We start from the raw sequence: 21,716 nt of genomic DNA, 5'->3' as shown, positions 1-21,716 counted from the left end.
TGTCTTTTACACTGTGATCAAAACTTTCCACTGTCGATTCTATGTATGTTGCTATATCGACAAGACTAACTCGTTTCTAGAGAAATAGTACTCTTGGGAAAATTATGAATCCGTGTTGATAAATGAGCGAAACTGCGTGTGCGTCTAAACGTGGCTTTCCAGTGTTTTGACTCGTTCAAGGACACGCACAGTAGACGGAAAACAATTGCCTAACACGGTCGACGTTTCGCGTCTGATATTTTAAAAATATTTTGAAGGCTCGTCGATATACATCACTGCGTAACCTTGATCAATTCATAGTATTTCAATATCAGTCATGTTATTTAAATGTTGAAATAAAAGAGTAATGCCAAATTGAAAAAGAACATCGAATTCGTAGATGTTCACTAGATTGTAAGTTTCTGTGCATTTTGGAAAATTTCATAATGGAAAAATGTATAGAATATAATGTAATATTAAAAAATAGAGAAAGTAGGAGTATGAGATACACATCTTATTTTTTGGCTCAGAGAATACTGGAATAATTGCAAATAAAAATGTCAGACGAATAACTTCAATAGATGAATTATCTTATTGTTATTGTTTCATATTTCTACCCTATCTCATGTTGAGGTAGGCAGGTAAATAGAATGGGAACAAATTTCTACGTGTGTTCCATTTTTCATCCATATTCGTAATAATTTGAGTCTGCGTAATATTATTTATTATTTATAAATAATCGCGAGATGAAATTCATCGATGAGAAGATCGAAAGAAAGGTCAACGCGAAAGAGGCGTGAAGCTAAATCGGACGTTATAGTGAATTTTTAACAGTCAGAGTCCAAAAAGTTAGTCGAAAATTAGGCAATCGCGTGGATGACCCATTGAAATCGACTGTAAAATAGAATTCTTATAATAGTTTCCTTCACGGTGTGCTGAAATAGAAATATGAGGTGAGAAATGTTGATCTTAATTGAAATCTTAATTTTGGGCGAAAAATAGCGCAAAATCGACGGCAGGGTGGTAAACAGCTGTTGGTTGAACGCAATTGACCGGACTCGTAAATTTACGAAATTAAATGGAAAAGCGAACGAAGATAGCTAGATGGAGGTGGAGTTATGATAAAACGAAACGAAAATGGTACTGAAGAAACAGCGTTTCGTATATGATGCCAGTTATGGAGGATCAAAATGGAACATGATGATGGGGCGCGATGAAATCCGGTCGACTGCCGGGATTGGAACGACCCGGTGAAATGGTATAGCGCTGAATGAGAAGTTACGACGAATGATAAGGAAGGAGGGACGCGTGATTCCTGCTGAGATAGAAGCCATGATAACGGGTACTCGAATGTCATTTTTGACATTGTTATTACGGTGTATAAATTGAAATTCCGATAACGAGATCTTGATTGTCTGTGTCTAGGGAAATTTTGTGAGAATTTATCGTTTATACGGACTAATAGAACAATTAAGTTTATGTTATGGAATTAAGTAGAGTCGAAAGTATGTGAAGAGAAGTGGAATATTAATCACCGTTTGAATATTTCAGAATTTTCGTTAAATTTTTATTAAGTTTGAGATAAGCAAGTAAAAGGGCAATTTGAAATAACCAAAATAACTTATAACTGGCGATCATTAGAAAACATTTTATATTAGATTATATTTTGAATTAGATTTGGCTTAGGTGCGCTTGCGAAATGAAGAAGTATAAACGTAAAGTGAAAAAGTAAAAAAAAAAAAAAAATGGATAATGAATGAATGATCAACTTTCTTGACGATTGAGTTTTCTCGCAACGTTTCTCCAGTGCAAATTTAAAATTCATTTATGCTTAAACTTTTGATTGCTTGCACGCAATTTAACATTGATTTCGAGGAGATAATAATTCGAAGTTCTCTAATTGTTTGCCAGAAACATTAAATAACGTATATAGCCTAAAGTAGATGGACTGGTTAATCTTGTTTGTAGCAACAGATTTTAACTCGGAAGTAAATGCAACTTTGCCATCTTGTTACAAAATTAATTTTGCTATGTTATATTTTTTATATACTTTCGTACAATCCATTTACTTGCTTAACTACATAATAACTTCTCTTCAAGCTACATTATCCGCAGAAATTAAATTTGTATGGCGCTAATCGACGATATCATAATTTTCAATGAATTAATTTTCAAAATAATTAAAAATAACTCGGAAATATTACAAGGAAACTATCAAAGAAAACCTTTTTTCAAAGAATAGATTCATCTACATATAAGTAAAAAAAAAGGAAGAAAAAATATAAGATCTTTGAAATTTTGGAAGATTTTTAGAAATATTCAATTGTATATTTTTACATAATCGCCTGTTAAGCGTATTAGGTAATATACTAACTACTAAAATAAAATGAACTAACTAAAATAAGAATTTTTTAGATTGTAGAATGGAACATCACTGCTGATTGAAACCTTGCATTTCGAATTTTACACAACTCAAAAGAGAGATTAATTGAAAAGGGATAAATAAATAATAACTCTTGAGTACCAAAAAACGAAAAAGAAGTCATATTCGTAAGTAGCGCAGCAAAGTACATTTACGATAGTTTGGCAAAAATTTTCATCTGTCAAAATAAATTTTTGATCAAAGAGATAAATGGTTCCGCACGACGTAACGTGACTAAAAACCGTAGAATTCGTCGCGAGTGACTTCCTTTTTTATTCCGATTTTTGCTTGCTCTGAAACTGTGCACGAAAATCTGGGTCGACAGTAAAGGGGTCTCTGCAAAAGGATCTCTCAGAGAAAAATTCTTCGCTCTCTTCATGGCACCTCTGGGCGCGTGTCGTAGATAGCAAAAAGGGACAGTCAAATCGAACTGATCTTGTTGCAGACCGGAATATTACCTTTTATTGTACCCGGTATTCGTACTGGATAATCTCGAGGCGCCCATTTTATCACTCAACCATTCCCTTCGTAACTTCTTTTCTTATCTTCTCGCGAGAGTCGAAGTTTAAGCGCATCTACCAACAGAAAATCGCCATGACATCCTCACCGACCTTTTTCACCTTGTTTTGCGTTAATTTCATCTTCAACTTTCCTCGTAAACGGACTAGAATCATCGCGATTTCATTATGTGATTTGACTCGAACGAGATTCAGTCGAAAAACAGTTATCTCTTGGTAATTGATTTTATTGGGCTTTTTACGGAGGCGCTATTTCCTGGTTATTATCGTCTTAGAAAATTAAGAGGATTGTTTTCTGCGTACTGTGGGGAATTTTAAACAAGTTTAATTAAAGTTCCAACGGGGATAAAGAATTACGATAATTTTGAAATTTAAATAAATCATTAAACGATTTACCTAATGTGTAATTATTGTTTAAACGGCGAAACGAATTGTTATTTCTTACACATTGAATTATATCATTTGCTCTGGAACTAAATCGATCCATGCTACTATTTATAAAGTTGTCAAATCCACAATGTTCAGACACACGATTAATATTCAACACCTCGAAAAAGGAAATCTTATTTTCATAAATTTATTTATGTAGATTGCTGGTCGGAATATTTAACATGTATATGAATATGGTTATGTATATAAATCATGAAATATGGTTCAGTAATATTCTTTGCTATAAGTATAATATAGTAATACAGAATGTGGAACTTTAGAGCAACAATTTTGAAGAATTAAACTTGAAAAATTAATAGAAGAGAAGTAACACGCCAATTATCGATCAATCCATATTCAAAATAGTATTCATAACACTGAAATTAAAATAAATTACAATAACAAAATTTACATCAGCGTAAAGTTCCCAGAGTCTCCATCGTTATTAGCCTAATAATTTCACGAACGTTAAATCGTAGGTCGATTAGCATCGAAAGAAAAAGAATTTATATTTTTCCAGTAGTTTTTTCTCCTTTAAAACCTTGGCCGTGTTAAATCTATCGACAGTCGGAACCCAAACCGGTACACTAAGTAGTCGCAGAAAAAAAGTGGTGGTCCCTGTTTAAACAAACTTGGATTCCAAGTTAAGTTACAGTTTGCTCGAAATATTTCAGTGGCGCTTATCCAGAAGCGGCATTACAGTGCTGATGAAATACGTTTCTTTGGGGATCCTAGTAACCCGGCTCGTTTGTCTCTTTTCGTGACTGCAACACCGCAACTTTGCATTCGGCCGCAGAGTTAATTCGAGAGACGATTTAAACAATCACGATCCGTTCTACGGTTGGGGAATCACCGTAATCTAGCCAAGTTAGAATGAAAAAAAAAAGAAGAAATTGGAATGGTGGGGGTAGAGTTAGAAGAAGGATTAAAAATGCATGAAAACTATCGACGTTCTATCGACCAAAAGCCATCTCACATGAATTTATAGTTGGATTAAACAGACTAGGCTACATTGCCTCAAAATAAATTGGGATATACTCAAACGTTACCTGATCGAAATTAGAATATCCTTAAACTTCATCTAATTTAATGTTTAATGTCATCTTCGAGTGACCGCGTTATCTGTGAAATTACGCAGAGTGTATCAAAGTTTATGATTTTAGCTTGAGATTCCACGTATGTATATACAGTTTCGAATCAGAGATATGATAATTGAGAAACAAATGAATAAAATTAAAATCATACATATCAAAGGCTCAAATACTCTACGTATAACTTGGATTCCTCGAATGAAGAATTAATAACTCCTTTGATTGTGAATTTAAACACCTTCTGTATTATATCGAAGAATTAAATCAAAACTCTGTAGTATCTAAATAGTCTAGAGTAAGGACAAGAAAGGATGTTCTATTTGAAGTGAAGTTTAGTTTTATTTTAACAAGCAATACCCAATGCAAAAACTGACTACAATATCTTCGTACGTCTTATTTTCACACTCGGCTTATAATTTTTGTCTTCTCAGGTCAAAAAATGCTGACCCTCAATCCTCGCACCCTTCTCTACTCCTTTAGTCGTTTAGCTTTGACGTCACCAAGGCATACACTTTTACTTACACTCTCTCTCTCTCTTTCTCTCTTTCCCAGCACTCTTGCGACTCTTAGTTTATATCTTAAATTTACAACTTATACTATCCCGAGAAAACTGGAACTTAAATATATGATAGACGACCCAGCGTATACTCCCTCTTTTTTGATATTACAACTCTAATGTAATAATTCATTCGCTTTCCGAAGCTTCAAAAGAGGCGAAACTCGTGCAGATTTTAACGCCCCGCGACTATTGTGAAGATTATCAAAATAACGGTAATGCGTTAAGTCACAGCATCGAGGTATCGTTTAAGTGGTGATCTCAGATAACTTTGTGTCAATAACCACTGGCAAACTAGCTCAGAATGGCGAGCTACCGCTTCAAGTAGAACGACCCTGTATCTGATCAGGCAGTTACAGTTCAATCGATAGCAACCTGATATTCCCGGGGCGGAGATTTAATTCGGTAATGGATAAGATTCCCGATGACCGGGCGAAAATGTCCTAAATGTGGCCCAAAGAACTTCTTCCTTCTTTAATTTTATTGTCAAATATTCTGTCTTAATACTTGAATAAATTATGAAAAATTATCTTATATATAAATTATATAGCAAATGCATACTGGATAAATTATCTATTCTTCATTAGTTATACGTAATTATACAAAAATTATCGTGGATTCAGTTTGAAAATTCGTAGATTTGTTATTCACCATTTAAAGGAAATAGTCAGTATTTAGTCGGACAAGCAATGAAGCTGCGGTCTGTATCGTAAGTAGAATGGTTCGTCTTTGGTTAGACGCCTCATACTACCTATATTAAGGCAATCTCACGCAAGTTAAGGTGTAACAAACTTAGACTAAGTATTACTTCCAGTTTCGTAAATTGCTTCTTGTTATGACATTACATAATATCATGCAACTAATATCAAAATGTTTCTATTTTGTTACATGTTTATTTTATTGATATCTAACTACGCCAATTATGTTTCATCTCTCTCAAAATATAAACAAGTTAAATATGTAAAGTAACAATGATACAATATATATATATATATATATTGTCATCTTAAACGAAACTCTGTGTAGAAAATTAAACTAAAAAGCTAATCCAGTACAAAAATATTATCTCACCTTAGACTCTGCATATAAAAATATCTAATAAGAAGCTTAGGTCTTGGAAGTGTAAATTTAAGCATCTGGTAAATTTTATTTATCCAACGTGAGAAATGTGTTGGAAGACGGTTGAATTCCTTTATCAAACATACGCGACGTGAAATTAAATTTACCAAAGAGAACGGTGTTCCGTGTGTTCAACGAGGTAAAGCGTAAAATGCCCATGAAATTTAAGAACTAACCTTCTTCGAGCAACCGGAATGGTACGCGAGTAGATTTCGGAACTCGAGCACGTCCTTCCGAAGGGTTGCGTTAATACTAAATCACGTTTCGTGTGTCGCCAAGAACGTTGAAATGACTGTATCTAACGAACGTATTAGATCCATCGAATGTGATCGAAATATTCCATCAATTTTCAATTTGTAACAAGAATGTCATTCTTTCCTTTCTTTCTTTCTTATCAAAATTCATTTTCAATATTAATTTCGTCCATCGAGATGGGTTACAGAAAGTAATAAGTTTCTAAACAAATAAGTTAATACAATTAATAAAAAAACATATGTTTGAAAACGTACGCTATAGAATATCTTTAATTGAAATATCTCATTACAGAATAGAATGGACCGTAATTTTGCATTAGCATGAATTAAATTTCTATTGATTTCAGTAATTTTATCTGTATCGGAAGTGATTTAACGCTAGAATTATCGAACTCGTTAAAATGACGGATTTCAGTTTCTATCTTTTCTTGCAATTACTAAGAACATATAAATGCTTTTGACGGAATTAATATTAGCTGATATTGACGTCAAATTTTACAGCCGAGTTGCTCGAGCGTTAATATCAAACACCAAAATATGCAGATAAAACAGATAAATCGATCGATTCTTTTCAAATCGTTTTTCTCGTTTCACTCCATTTTCCGAGGTATGAGTATCAATCGTTAGAAGCTTCTTTCCATCAATTCTTTTCGACCGAGCAGAGATTGTTCGTTCAAAAAGTGATCATTAATCTATCCCGCGCTGGGTGCTAGCGTTCACTCGAACGAAAAATCTCGTGTGAAGCGACAAACCATAAAATTCCTCTATTATTATTATCCTGTATGCTCCGGTTACGTATTTTAAGGATAACAAAATCGAAAATGATAGAGAGAAACAAAGGGATGCGTCAACGAGCAAACAAGAGAATAGAAAGAAAGTAATGGGACAGTTTCTACTTTCGAACAGGCAAGATAAAAGCCAGGAAAAATCGAAACTCAATTGAAAGCTGTTCCCGCGAGCAATAAACGTTACGATGAGACAACGTGGCAGGGAAAACAGAACTTATTTAAAGGTGAAAACAAGTTGAACGATTAAATTGTTGATCAAGAATCTCAGGAGTCATTTGTTCGCTAACAGGTATCAGCGTTAGAATTGACAATTGCAACGTTTCTGGATACATCGGTTAACACGGAATCGTATTTCGCGTGGTAGACAATGCACCTGTGCAAACACAGCGCTGTTTTGTCGCAAATAAAAGAATCTGATTTGTTCTCGTTACTTGTCCACGAGAACTATCGAACGAGGATACTCTTTATCTGTCCATCGACAGCTTCTGCAGAATCGACGATCAACATCGTAGCATCTTCTAGCGTGGCAAGTGAGAACTGTCTCGATGACATGAAACTATAGCGGAGAACAAATGTATTAGTATTTGGTAATTTTTAGTTCTTCCGTCATTGGATATTTTACAATTTTATTATTTGTGGATGATCGACGAAATTAATTTTTGGTAAACTGCGGTTATCTTTCACTCTGAACCTTTCACTTTGGGCTTAATTGCTTTAAGCCAAATTTATACTGTTTCACTTTGAAGGAATACGACGGATGATCGCTCCTTTGATCCTCGTTCCATCTGCAAATGAAAGCAGCGTTCCTCGAAAGAGGAATAGTATAAATTCGACTTTACCAGTATAAACATTCTATAACCGATTTAGATTGGAATTATGATCTATGACTAGAACTTTATTATAATTAGAATTTGTTATAATTATTTTGATCGTTTGATACCAATCCAAAGTCGTGATAACGAAATATAACAGTCCGATGATAAGTGAATAATATTTAAAATATATAAACGCACGGTGCGTAATTTTGAAGATATATAATATAGCTGAAATATTATAATCATAAAATAAAAATTTAAGAATATAAAAATAAGTATAAGTTACAAGATAATTAAAAGAATAAATCGTCATTGATGATTATGCGCGTAATACATGAATTAAAATATTATCTTATCCGTTATAATGCGGATGTACGATTCGTAGGGAGTAAAATGTACAGAAATATATTGGTTCAGTGAATCTTGATGGAGTACCAACGTTAAACATTGAGAGGAAAAATATGTTTGCAGTTTCTCCGTGAGAGCAAACCTAGGATCTAGGTTTCGACACTTTGAATCGTCGACGCATGAGGGCTGCGGAGATATTCCAAATTAACAAAGGGAACGAGCAGATTGTAAATTAGACATTAGATACGACGATGGAATGGTAAAAGCATGCGGGCAAGCATTGTAGATTCGAAAGGATATTTGGTCAATCAGGAAACAACGATGATAAGAAATTGGTGTGAGAATATAGAAACAACAGAAAATTCTGCTTCTTAATTGGCCTCTTTACTTGTATAAGCCGCTCTTTGAATCTAACTAGCGCTGACATTGTCATTTGTATTTCTTTCGAAGAAAAATTATCAAATTAGTTCCAATATATAATAATAATAATTCTATACGTACTATGTTAACTTTTTATCTACGTTGTATTCTTATTTTCCAGTATTATCTTTGCACGACATTCGTATTCTAGGCTAGTTCGCAAAAATTCCCTTCGTTTCGTGCTTGTGTACAAGAAAGAAGAAATAATTAACTTTTTAATCATACCATTTGAAATCATAGCATTCCAAGCGCGCCCTCGTGAATTTTTGTGTCGATATACAGTTGACATGGAAAAAGTTCATCGAGAAATAAAAGAATGCTTGTTAACGGAGAAGAATTAATCGTTTATTTTTTACAATTTTGTATAATTGCGAAAAGTATATATGTATGTGATATAATAGAAAATTCCACTATAAAATCTATATGAAACTGTGTCTAGCCAATTGTTCATAAAATTGAAATACCTGTATCGTTCCAATTTTAGTTCACTTTATTTCAGGATATCAATCACTGGTTATGAAAATATCTAAGTTTTAATTAGGAATCAGAAAGCTGGGAAGTCTGTGCATGTGTATGTGTGTGTTGCCTCTCGCTTCTTGACGGCGATTCGTGCATTGTAAACCCAGGAGAATGTCGGATATCCGACAGGGACTATGGGATTACGACCCGATTTCCCAAGTCTAGAACGTGACCAACGTTCCTGTATTGCGTGCTTGCATAATCTATGCAGCTCGCTCGCGCAGGGCATATGAAAAGTTGAAAAAAAACCAACCAAAAAACCCTTATCGACGTTCACACGCCTTGCTCTTGATTCACGAATCTTTAAAAAAAAAAATACTTTGCATCGTAAATTTTATTCCTTATATTTTTCTTATCCTTTCCTTCGATAATAAAACGTTATATTTGTGTGACTTTTGAACATTTAAAACTATTTAAACCAATTTGTGGTTTCTACTAACTCAGAACTTTGCGAGTGTTTGGATTGAATTTTGCAAGCTTCTGAATTCGACGAAGTTGCATCCAATTTGCAGCTGCAATAATCACGCAAACAGTGAAACAAGATACAAGCGCAAGATACAAATTGCCAACGCTAAGTTTGTTAAATCGAGAGCATCTTTTAACTAATCGGTATCGGTTAACGAGCCTGAAGCTGGTCAACCTCTCTGCTATAAATTTTAGAAAATCTAAAAGGCAATGTAATTTTTCAAAATTGACATTTTATTGATACTAGTACTACCGGTAACAACAGTATAAAATGTGTCAAAGAAGTTAAACTGAAATAACGCGAAGGAAAAATTTAAAGGTACAAAATTTGATAATCGACTCTTTATATAAAAAATTATGAATTATTTATTCGATTTCCATTTATCTGAGCGAAATTTTAATTAATACCCGATTAACTGAATGACTAACTTTTGTTGGGTGATTTTATTTATCTGGACGCGAGCTCCTATTGTATAAACAAAAAATAATAAATCGTCGGAGAGCTTCTACTATACTTTGATTATATAAATTGTTTGCCCCCTGCTAAATTCAGATAAATTATTGTTTGTTTCGATTGTTTATTGTATTATTTCGATCACTCTGATAGTCCTAGTGTTAAATAACATATAGTCTACTATTTCACCGTCTACTTTTTTCTCATATTGAAGATCTTTACTCTTGCGAGCACAATTAATTACTTTTTGGGCATATCATTGAACGCAGAATGTTCTATACGTATAAAACCAGATCGAAGGACTTTTTGATCATTGATAAAATCGATAAAAGGAGAGTCACGATTTCTTTTCCAAAAATTTTGTATTGCTCCACGATACGTGTGATTTAGATAGGAACAGATCGATGAAAGAAAGCCAGCTAATTGAGTGGTCGTTGAAGCAAGATAGGTCATCGATTTTTTCCTGAAGCAACTGGGTGATTAGTGACGCGAAGTTCCGCTCGAAAAAGCCTACCGCAAACGTATCGCCTGTGTTCTTGTTCGTCTGCTACGTCAGTCCTCAGAAATGTCAGGTAATATGTTTTCCTTTAGGATAAGCCAGAGTGGCTGCTAAATCGTAGCCGTGCTTTTTGCAGCCATGTTAGGATACCGGGCGTAATGTAATATTCTTCTTGTTGTTGCTTGATTCGGGTTATTCTACTTGTCGAAATAGAAGCGTCGAGATTAACGTGAATTTCGAACAAAGTTGATTCACTCGCTCGAATAATAAATTATAGTACAATAGATTTTCGTCCTGTTACGTTCCTCGGATTTGTCTTAATACCGAGCAAAAGTTCAATGAATTTATGCGAACTTTTTTTTATTTCGTAATTGTTTTCTCTCATAATTGAGATTTTATAATTGAGATTAACATTTACTCACCCTTCGTGCTGGTTTGTACATGAGTGGCAAGAGTAACTCGAAAATTGGTAATTGCTCCTTGAAATGGAAGCATCGTTGATATCGATATGGCTATTGAAACCAGACACCTTTTAATCCTCTGACAACTGCTAGATTATCTAAAGACTATTAAAATCGCAGCAATAGCGACCGATCGGAAATTAACGCTCTAAAAAGTTTATTTTGCTTTCTACATAAATAAACTGTAAAAGCTTTCGCAGCGTTAAAATCCTCAGGAAAATTGCTGCATCTTTTATTACAGCAAAGATATTTTTATAAGGAAAGTCGATGGATATAAAAATTGCAAATAAAAAGCAATGTTGGCATAGTTAAATAGTTGAATAATTAGTCATTTTCTATATCAAAGTGTCTATTTCAAATTGATATAGATGAGACATTTGCTTTTCTTACCTGTTATTGTTCATCAAATTATTGATGTTTATGCAATATTCATGCTTTTTACGGAGCCAACTGACGAAACGGATTATGAATGTAGAGTATCGTATAACTGGAAATGAAAACGATATGTTCGGTTCAAAGATATAAGCCCCTTAACAATAGCTTTTATGCTGATGAAGTTTTATAACAAACAATTCATTTCACCAGCAACATTTTAATACCTTTAACTTTAATATTATGACAAGCAATATTTTTTTTAATTACAAACAGAATGGAACAACGTGTGCCCAATTTCAAAACCAAACGGAAAGAAAACTTTGGTAATATGTACAACAAGGTACTAAATTTAAAAATTGCTTTCCTGTAAAAAGTAAAAAATGTGATTTATCGTGTTTTTCCCTCCAGTCTTCGTACAAATACGCCGGAGGTATGCGATGTGCAAGTGCATAAATAAAAACAAACAAAAAAAAAAAAAAGAAAGAAATATGAGATTTACTTCTTCCTTTTGCATCAATATTATTAAACACAATCAAACAGATAGAACATCGCGCATTCCTGTAACATTTTCCCGAGAGAATTTCGGTGGCGGCACTTTCAAAGACAATTTTACGGAGGCAGCCGTCAGAAATCACGTTGCCTGTGTCCCTCGAAAATTCAACACGCGATTCATCGATATTTGACCGGAAATAGAGAACTCTTCTAACGAGTCACTGAGGGAATGAGTGTAGATTTTTTAACTGGCAAACGAAACGTTGACGAACAGGGGATGACCGACGTCTGTAATCGATAAAACCAGCGAAAAGAAAAAAGAAACACAGTGCGAGGAAAAAGAGAATACGAGGAAGACGAAAAGCGAGAAGAAAGAGATAGCGGGCTATCGTAATTCGATGTGGATAAGGGCGCAAAGGGATGGTATGGACCGCGTTAACCAATGCTTTTTGGGGGCTGAAATTAGTTTACCTGAGATCTGTCGGATCGATAGTGAAATTCGACCTGAAAGGGATAAACAGGATTGCAACGGTAAAATGACAGAGGCACGAAGAAGAGAAAGCGCAGAAAGAGAGAAAGAGCAAGAGATATAATGGTTGAACAGAGAAGGAACATTGACGGGGAAAGAAAATGAGCTGCGTTTTGCAAGGGAGAAAGAAAAAAATAGGTCGAATGTTCTTTTGCGTTTCCACTCCCAGGGGAAGAATCGATTTGTTTGCCGTTGAATCCCTTGTTTTCGAGCCATTTCACCAAGGAAACGCACGCGAATAAGAGTCGTGGAAGGATACAAACGTATCTTGGAACGATATCTCTGTGGTTATCTTTTCCATGGTCCCCCAGATTGATGGTTTGCGTCGATTCAATCGGATACGTCCAAGATAATAGACGAACGAATCATGAACGATCGTTCGAGCGTAGGCATTTACGTCGTAATGAGAAATAAATTTTTCAACGAAAAATTATTTGGATTTGCCTTGCAAGAGAATTATTTACCGAACAAATAACGTAGACAGAAAGAATAGAATTTGATTTTCGATCTTGGTTTTCTATTAATATAGAAGTGAATTATTTTAAATTATAAATTGTTTCAAAATACACTTTCGAATTATTTCAAATGTTTATCGTAATATTTGTTTCACTAATTTCTTTTCCTTCGCAAAATTTTCTCTCATTTCAATATGCATATGTGTAAGGTTCAGTGTTCGTTTCGTCTGAAAATTGCACTAATCCGCGATAATCGTATTGAAAAGTACATAGAAAGATGATATTTATCAAAGAGGAATTTCTATCGAATTATTTACTTCAATTTAAAGCTTTGTTTCTATTCACCGCTCTACCGTTACTCACTCTGTTTCATGCTAATGAATTGATTTCGTTTCGGTAGTACGTAATCGCAGTTGAAATTCGTATTTGCCTGTATCTGAAATCAGTAATTTTAACCTATACAAATTATTCTGCTAGCGTAATTGCAGAGACAATGGAATTTCTCGTATCGCCTTTCTAATAGCCTAATGATTCTCGTCGTAAAAAGGTTATAATAATACGAGAGGGCGATGAATACAGAGGTATTTTCACAAGTGGTTAAACTAAACTGTATGAATAATCGACAGAAGAGGATAAATTCACCTCGCAACATCATAAGCCATGATAATCCATAGCGGAATGATATACGTATGCAATAATAACATCAAGGAGAGGAATTAAATTTATTATAATGGAACGGATAATTCATCGAATGTAGGATAAGTGATACCAATTTAGTGGTGAAGAAGGACGATCGTTATTACTCTTCGAATAATGTAGGAATACGCCAATCGCTGTTCGCATTAAATAATGTAATTGATTGAATTCGATACGCATAACGCGAAATGAAATTATCTTTGGTTAACGATAATTTTTGTGAAAAACCGATTTGTAATTCCATTAGGAAGAAAGAAATACAATAACGAGTATAACTGAATCGATGATAAGAATATCCAAGCAAAAGTATTATTTATCTTATCTAAATCTATCTAAAGCGTGAAAATAAAAATCAATCTTGCTAATTTCTCGTTACTGTCTTATACGAAGAATAAACAAACAGAGAATAAAATTGCGGTAGAATTTCTATACGATATGTTCCTTTTTCTAGTCTCTTTAATATTCAAAATTAATAATAAATAATTAGAAAGTAATAATTAGTATAGTATGATACTACATCATACTGAAACAACCATGGACGACTATAATTACTCGTTAGAATTCTCAAACTCTTTAGAATTTCGGAAAGACATCAGTGGTCTACGTACAGTTTTTCAATTGATAATACAATTTTCGCTGTATCGGTGTCCAAAGTTTACAGTTGACGCAACAAAAGCGGTTTAAATAATAACCTCGTGATAGCGACATGGATACGACTAGGTCTGTTGTTCCATTCGACACGGAAAAACGGGAAAGGATAGAGTAAAAGGGAGAGAAGAGGATAAAAACACATAGAATAGGTGAGATATGTACAGATGGACCTTCAAAAAGAGAGGGAAAGGTATATTAGAGAGGAGAGAGAGAAAGAGAAAGAGAGCTCTTCGATTGGATGGAACAAAATGTTGCGAAAACAGGAACAACGTGCAAGTTCCAATGCAGGACGCAGTGAACCATAACGAAACCGTTTGTCGCACATGAACAGCCGTGTAACGAGCACGATAAGGCTTCCGGGTTGGGCCGAAGTGCATTTCACACCGGTCGAAGCTGTCCTTGTCAAACTGTTGCGCTGTATCGGTCGCGTCGATTCAGCATTCACTGCAGGAACAATGAAATTGCGGTGCAGAGGACAGGGAATTACGCTCGCATCGGCCGCTTTGTTTAAACGAAAAGAGATACGGTCCAGACTGTCGCGTTCTTTTGCCTAGGAAATTTTACTTGCTCATTTTCTAACAATCTTCCGGAGAACACGAGACAATTTTTGGGAATAAATGGTTTTTCCCTCGAAGTTTCTTTAGGTGTTAGCTTTGATCGATGATTAAATGTACGATTAAATGGCTTTATGAAAGAAGGGTCTATGATCCATAAGGTTGAGAATAATTTGAACATATTACAGTCGTTTAAAGTCATTACAATTATCAATTTAAACGTAGCTAATATTGAAGATTAAAATTAATCGTCAGGCTCCTAACGTAATTTACTCGATTTACCAGTTTGTTTTATGAATCTTCTTTCTAGGAAGCTCTTCCATTACTGGAACTGAGAAGTTGATGCGATAATGGCGTCATTTCTTGGATGTTAGTATTTTCTATTTAGTACGCGATGTAGAGGAAAGAAGGTAGAGTTTGAAGATTTATAAGAGAAGGTTTCTTTTGGATGAATTGATTGCTTCAAACTGGAGGGCTTATTTTAAGAGGAAATATTTAAGTATAGATCTTACTTCTGCATTTAAAAAATCGTTTCTTATTTATTTATTGTTTCATTTACTATTATCTCAGATTTCGACTAGATACTCGATTAATATCATCCCCAAATTTTGAAGCTTTTAACACTTCGTTTCGTTTCGTCTTATCGAATTTCAGGCGAGAAATCCCACCGATGAGGAGATAAAAGATTTGAAATGTCCAGACTCGATCGGCTTTCTCGTCTTTGCTTTGTGTCGGAGAGTCTCTTTACGTTTTACAGTGAAGACCATCGAGATCCGTTTTTCGTTTTAACCACTCTCTACGCTTGTCTGGGCTAACTTCCAGGGGAACTTCGGTTAACTTCAAAAATTTAAAGAAGGAAAAGTCACTGGGAAGAAGTTTCGCTGGTAGAACGTCGAAGAAACAAGTACGAAGAGAATAATTTACAGAGCAATTAAAAGATAGTTATCCGATTGCTTAGAAATCTTGCTTGCAATTTAAAAGAATGCGTAGAATTATACGGTCGACGCGTTCGAAAAATATTTGACGAGGCAAAATATTAATTCACGTATTTGTGTAATTTCTTTAAAACACGAATTCCCAATACAGCATAAACTGACTAAATTCACTCGTCCCTCAAGTATACCGTAATCTGTGATGCAACTTCCGGGACTGTGACCTCTGCAGCGTTCGATATTTTATCACTTGTATCATTTTCCTCGTAAATCTTCTACCGCACTGATTCATCCAACTACCTGTGAGTTTTTATTCGTATAATAGGAGCTTATATTTAAACAAGTAAAATCAATTCTTCCAATAAATGAAGTTCACTCACATTTATTTTCGAAAACATCTTTAAAAAATTGCTTAAGGGATCCTAAAAAATTGTATCGAAAAATCATCGATATATGCTATATTTAAACAAAACGTCACGACTGATGTTCCGTTTTGTAATATCGTAGAATGGTAATCGTGAAGCGCATCTCTCTTCTTCATTGAAAGAAAAAAATCTCGTGGTTAATAGCACGCGCAAACCTTTACGCAACGGCGAAACCCGTGTTCGTTCAAGCTTTCAAGAGAAATTTGTCCACTTGGCACGGACGAAAATAGGCATAGCCATCATCTGATATTTATTCTCGTGGAGAGTCAGAGGGAAAAAAGCGTCGTTGTATCGGTTTAGCCTGTGAAACGCGCGACAATACGAATTTTACGGTCAGGCTGGATTTATGGTGTTTCGAGTCGTTGAGCCGGGTGAAAAATTCGTGAACATGCCACGGAGTAGGGTACAAGCAAATCGTTTATATCGAACAGTTGTGGATTATGGGCCGTCAAGCGATCATACGTCGCCATTCTCTTCGTCGATTATTCGCGCCATTAAAAATTCACGTGCAAGCGTTAACTGGCCTCGTTTAACGACGATCGGTTCGTTTCTAAGCGAACGATTTTCATGGTAACGTCGTTGCGCGAATTATTTTCATCGATTTATTCGTTTTACAGCGTCCTATACGTTGATTCGTAAGGTATCGGTGTTTGGAAATTTATTTATGATCAGCGTAGTTCTTATTATAATTTTGAACGAATACGCAAGAGAGGATTTGTGAAATATTTGAGCGAGGTGATACGGAACTAATTGCTAGCGGATACGTATTCTAAGATCTTGACAGCGAACAAGGATTTATACGGAGGATACATATGTATTTACGTAGACTAGGATGCATGGTATCTAGTCGTAGACTAGGATCATGGATTAGTAGCTACGTCGTAATTGTATTACGGACTTTATGCTGTTTCGTGTTTTCATTGGAGAATATTCTAGGAACCGAATGAAGTAAAACTGTTATAAGCAACAAGAAACGTTGAACGACGAAGGGGACGAAATTTTAGCTGAAACGAAGATACATTTCCTTTATGATTATCTTAGATCTATCGAGAGTGTCAAATTGCAATTTCGCAAATTCCATCCTACGGAAAAATATCGTTTTGCTCTAAATCTCGATAGAACGGTAACGCGTATTCTTCGGAATTGAAAAATCGACAACTGCCTCAACATGAATTGCAAAAACTTACGTGCAGTATACCTTGCTTTTTCCTCCAACAAAGCAATTCTAGAAATTTTGTGAATTGAAAACGATAATTGTGTTTAACAAGCAATCGCAACACAGTCTTGTTTTTTCGTTAAAAAGAATATTGCACACGTAGGTACAATGCAATCTTTCGAACTGAATTAGAAGTAGAATTTAGGGATGGGATATTGACGTTATTCTTTTGACCGTTCTTTTTCAGCTTTATCACTTGCAAGATTTTTCTGTGCAAATATTACAGATATGTATATGGTTATAAATATTATAAATAGTACAGTATATAACAGAGTGGCATATAATATAATAATGTTTAAAATATATACTGTTATAAAATATTGTCTGTTTCTTATCCGAGACAAAGGTAGCGGTAAGAAATGGTGAAAATGAGCATTGCTTGTAGAAGCGACAAGGAATGGAAGTTTCAGGTAGCCGAAGAAAGTTAAGTCGACACCTGAGAGTTATAAATTATAAATACGTCCGTATAGTAGTCTACCTTGTAACAAAGAAAATTCGTACTTGTAATTAATCCTCTTGTATGCCTAGTTTCCCAGCTTATTTTTCCTGTTAAACACAACTGAAGATATAGAAACAGATATTAGAGACAAGTACATTTACATGGTGGAACTTTAGAATTTTGGATTTTTCTCTACACCGTGAAACTATTAGCATCAAAAAATACTCCTGTTTAAAAAATAAATCCATTTCATCGTAGAAAGTACAGCGTATTTTATTAATTTTTAAATAACTGGTTTTACGAACTTTCTGAAAACCAAAAACTAATGACTGCATTGCGGCAGATTTCAGTAATCTGACATCTTTATAAACACGAATAAAGAAATGGAATCTGCATGGAGATTTAGCTTATATATTAAATATTATAACGAATACTTTGAATGTTTCATATATGCTGTATATTATGTGCATTCTGTACATTTGATGAACATCTTCAAATTTTCTATAAATACATAAATATCCGCAATTTAATATCTACAGGCGATAATGGTATTAAATATCTAACAAGAAAATCGATTTCAAAGATAATAAACGTCATTTTACTTCCCTTAATAGACGTTTCTAGTTCATTTGGAAAGTTGTTGCCGTATCTAGAAATGAAACATTGAGAAACGGGCAACAGTTCTTTAGCCGTGACGCGTTGCTTAATCCAAGTGACAGGATGCGAGAAGAGTAGTGATTGTTAGCCGAGATCGAGCTCAATAATTGGACGGTTAATTCAATTGCGGCGGTCGATAAGACGCTAGAATAGATTTCAATCGGGCCAATTTTCTGCTTTCGTAACCACGTCCAGTAGATTATTCGTCGTTTCTGTCGCCGGCCATGGTATCGGACAAACCGGCAAACTATAACGCGTTCGTTGTTCGATCCAAGGAAAATCAATAGCCTTGTGAAACTTGCGAATTAATGGCCCGATTAACGTTTAATTCACATATTAAACTCCGTGATCGTCAGAATGACAGCAATGGTAATTTCATTAGCGCATATTGAAACGAGTGCCGCGTTCAATGTGATACAACGTCTCTCGCCTTACCCAAAATTTCACGATGTATCCTATTTCGTGGCAATTTGTTATCCGATAATCACTTTTCTTGTGTTCTTTACTGTCGTCTCGTTTGCTTGTTCTGCTCAATGTATCGTGGCCGAGAGAAATAAGTCTTCGAGATACTATATCAAATCTATGATGACGAATATAATTATTTCTCCGATTTCAATTTTTGTCATCGCGTTCATGAACAACGAAACCATTCGGTTGATTGATCGAATCGAGAAAAAAGCAGGACAGCAGTAATTTAATTAAATTGTCCGAGGCGAAGTTTGTTTCCTTTAATCAATATAATCAGTTAAACTGCCGTCACTCGTTGCGACAGTTGAAATTTCGTTTATTTGATCCTTTTTTAAAATAAGAGGGCGAGACTTCCATTTTCTGTCACGACGGTGATAATTATTTTTAGAAAACTTGATAATTTATCTTTTTTCCCCCATTTTAAATCATTTTACGTCAAATTGATTTATCCGGTATAAAACACCGAGTTTTTCAAGCTATGTCTGGGGTTTATGACCTTTCATCTATGATAGGAAGGTATATAGAATTTTGACTTTCGAAGAATTTAAGTAGTACAACCGTAAAATTTGTCTGACGCAATCTCTACTGTTTTCACATAACTTTATCCAACATTGAATTACACATTGAATTTTACGTGGTCAATGAACAAACGTGACTTGTATACCATGAAGATTTAGATTGCAAGTTGCAATGATAATCAAGGGTTAAATAAAACAAATATGAATTTACGCGAATTTTAGACTAAAAATATTATTCAATGACACATGTTTCAAATGTAATAATGGAATCAATTACATCGCTGTTAGCGATGGGAAAGAAATAAGGTAGGGAAATATAAAGTGCTTAGTATTGTTGTATGTCAAGGAAAATTTGACGGAATGGGTGGAAGTTTTAACGAGTCATTGTTTTACGTCTGTGTGTATTCTGGGTTTATACTACAGACAGAAAAGAACCGAGTGGCAATGAAGGGAAAAGATAGACGAGGGAGGTTAAATATATATGAGAGGCGGCAGAGTTTGCTCGCAATTTAACCTTGGTGTCAACGTCAGTGCCATAGCTAATGTGCTACATCACGCGCAACATTTTCTTCTTGAAATATAAAAAGCTAAAGAATTACGGTTGTTTAGGACTTATTAACCAAAAGCATTTAGAGACAGCCTCATGAAACAAGTGGAGGCACCAGTTGTCGGAGGTAGGACAGTAAAAACTTTAACGAAATAAACAGCTTACAAATACGTTAAAAGGGTCGAATTAATGAATATTATAATAAAACGAATAAAATAAAATTAATAGCGTTGAAATATCGATGATAAACGTGTGATGTTAAATTAAAAACGAAAGTGATAAAAAAATTATTTGATACAAAGAAGTATTAAAAAACATAAAATAAATAAATAGAAAAATGTAATTAACAATATCTGTTTTTTTTAAAGAAACGTCTTAATAACCGTACCTACCATGTTTGTTTGTTGCATAATAAGATATTAGTTAGTAAGAAGTAAAAAAGAAAATTTTGTACTTTCACAATCAAAAATAATAGAAGCGTGATTTAAAAGTTTTCTTCCGGCTACATATATTTATAATGCACCTATTAACTTGAATGACTTCGACTTAAAGCACAAAATGTGTGATGCAGCTATGAAAAAGTACAGCGATGTACAGATCCCTGTAGTATGATAGTGCGTCTGACTATAAACGATCCACTTCTACTTGTGCCTCTGCATGTATCTACGTATTCGTTCAAACCACCTCCAGTTCTATTTTGTCGTATCTGTTATTGCATGCATCAGGTCGCACATACATCTTGAATAATGAACTTTTTAAATTAACAAAGATTTTTAATTAAGAGCTTATATCACAATTTATTTCATTTAAAAAAGAATTAATGTTTCTTTCGCATACAACGTAGGACATTCACATTATGAGAACATATAAATACTTAATTAGTTTTTAAATATAAAAATATTCATATAATATTTCTTAACAAAATTAGAAGAACAACTGGCACGCACTTGACGGTCAGTCACTTTTTAACTTAATTTCTTATAATCACATTTATGCAAATTTTTAACAAAGTTAAAAAAACAGGTGATATAAGTTTGACAATCTGTCAGATTTTTTATATTTATATAATAACCATAATCGTGAAAATATTCACCTGGGACACTCCTGACGACAAAAGAATATACAAACATGGCGAGGAGAAGAACGAAATGATACGAAACGGACGACTGAAACAGTCGGCAAAACCGCGCTCCAAGCAAGACTACTACTTAAAAACTGAACGAATCGATCGACTGATTATTAATGCCAACCTCTTTAATTCACTTAATCAACAAACACAATTTCGTTAAACCACTGTACCACGAATACACTAAACACATCGCATTCCAAACCAACCATCACCATCTACCTGTAAAAAACCAACCATCTTCCTCAAAAAGCCCACCTCTCCGCCCGAATATCAATCCGAACATCAACCATAGATTCCTCGTTTCCTATCAAAAATCACGCAAAAATTCGATCGCCCCTCAAATCTTCTGTCTGCACATATCGCAGTAGATGCAATAGCTGAAAATGTCTCGTGGAATCGTGTCCAGAGGGCAAAGAGAGGATTTGCTGGTACGCAGCGTCCGTCTGGACCGAGGATCGAGGGGCAGAGAAGTAGGAGGGGGTTGGAGAGGGTCGCG

General features: G+C 34.6%; 1 protein-coding gene across 7 annotated transcripts in view; it reads left to right on the top strand.

Moving 5' to 3' along the window:
• LOC100748868 (collagen alpha-1(XVIII) chain) overlaps positions 1 to 21,716 on the top strand; it is a 348,873-nt gene that overhangs the window by 126,027 nt on the left and 201,130 nt on the right. The gene's annotated exons all lie outside the window — the stretch shown is intronic.

The sequence above is a fragment of the Bombus impatiens genome, unplaced genomic scaffold, assembly GCF_000188095.3.
Source record: "Bombus impatiens unplaced genomic scaffold, BIMP_2.2 scf_0033, whole genome shotgun sequence".
Classification (NCBI taxonomy): domain Eukaryota; kingdom Metazoa; phylum Arthropoda; class Insecta; order Hymenoptera; family Apidae; genus Bombus; species Bombus impatiens.
The sequence above is the reverse complement of the archived record's forward strand: the minus strand, read 5'-3'. Positions and strand labels throughout refer to the sequence as shown.